This window comes from Colobus angolensis, unplaced genomic scaffold, assembly GCF_000951035.1.
Source record: "Colobus angolensis palliatus isolate OR3802 unplaced genomic scaffold, Cang.pa_1.0 Scaffold27, whole genome shotgun sequence".
Classification (NCBI taxonomy): Eukaryota; Metazoa; Chordata; class Mammalia; order Primates; family Cercopithecidae; genus Colobus; species Colobus angolensis.
The window spans coordinates 5,801,350-5,803,104 of NW_012115932.1; positions in this window are offsets into that span (position 1 = coordinate 5,801,350).

Consider the following 1,755-nt stretch of genomic DNA (forward strand, 5'->3'; position numbering starts at 1 on the left):
TCTTCCTATCCATGAGCATGGAATATTCTTCCATTTGTTTAAGTCCTCTTTTATTTTGTTGAGCAGAGGTTTGTAGTTCTCCTTGAAGAGGTCCTTCACATCCCTTGTATGTTGAATTCCTAGGTATTTTATTCTCTTTGTAGCAATTGTGAATGGGAGTTCACTCATGATTGGGCCCTCTGTCTGTTATTGGTGTATAGAAATGCTTGTGATTTTTGCACACTGATTTTGTATTTTGATACTTTGCTGAAGTTGCTTATCAGCTTAAGAAGATTTTGGGCTGAGATGATGGGATTTTCTAAATATACAATCATGTCATCTGCGAACAGAGACAATTTGACTTCCTCTTTTCCTAACTTAATACCCTTTATTTCTTTCTCTTGCCTGATTTCCCTGGCCAGAACTTCCAACACTATGTTGAATAGGAGTAGTGAGAGAGGGCATCCTTGACTTGTGCTGGTTTTCAAAGGGAATGCTTCCAGTTTTTGCCCATTCAGTATGACATTGGATGTGGGTTTGTCGTAAGTAGCTCTTATTATTTTGAGATACATTCATACATTCCATCAATACCTAGTTTATTGAGAGTTTTTAGAATGAAGGGCTGTTGAATTTTGTCTAAGGCCTTTTCTGCATCTATTGAGACAATCATGTGGCTTTTGTCCTTGGTTCTATTTGTGTGATGGATTACATTTATTGATTTGTGTATATTGAACCAGCCTTGCATCCCAGGTATGAACCCAACTTGATCGTGGTGGATAAGCTTTTTGATGTGCTGCTGGATTCGGTTTGCCAGTATTTTACTGAGGATTTTTGCATCTATGTTCAACAGGGATATTGGTCTAAAATTTTCTTTTTCTGTTACGTCTCTGCCAGGCTTTGGTATCAGGATTATGCTGGCCTCATAAAATGTGTTAGGGAGAAGTCTCTCTTTTTCTATTAATTGCAATAGTTTCAGAAGGAATGGTACCAGCTCCTCTTTGTACCTCTGTTCGAATTAGGCTGTGAATCTGTCTGATCCTGAACTTTTTTTCGTTGGTAGGCTATTAATTATTGCCTCAATTTCAGAGCCTGTTATTGGCCTATTCAGAGATTCGACTTTTTCCTGGTTTAGTCTTGGGGGTGTTTATGTGTCCAGGAATGTACCCATTTCTTCTAGATTTGATTCTTCTCTCTTTTCTTCTTTATGAGTCTTGCTAGCGGTCTATCAATTTCGTTGATCTTTTCAAAAAACCAGCTACTGGATTCATTGATTTTTTTTGAAGCATTTTGTGTGTGTGTGTGTGTGTGTGTTGTGTCTATCTCCTTCAGTTCTGCTTTGGTCTTAGTTATTTCTTGTCTTTTGTTAGCTTTTGAATTTGTTTGCTCTTGCTTCCCTAATTATTTTAATTGTGATGTTAGGGTGTCGATTTTAGATCTTTCCTGCTTTCTCTTGTAGGCATTTAGTGCTATAAATTTCCTTCTGCACACTGCTTTGAATGTGTCCCAGAGATTCTGGTACGTTGTGTCTTTGTTTGCATTGGTTTCAAAGAACATCTTTATTTCTGCATTTATGCAGAAAACAGACACATGAAAAGATGCTTATCAGAGAAATGCAAATCAAAACCACGATGAGATACCATCTCTTGCCTGATAGAATGACGATCATTAAAAAGTCAGGAAACATTGTGGTTTTGATTTGCATTTCTCTGATGGCGAGTGATGATGAGCATTTTTTCATGTGTCTGTTGGCTGTATGAATGTCTTCTTTTGAGAAAT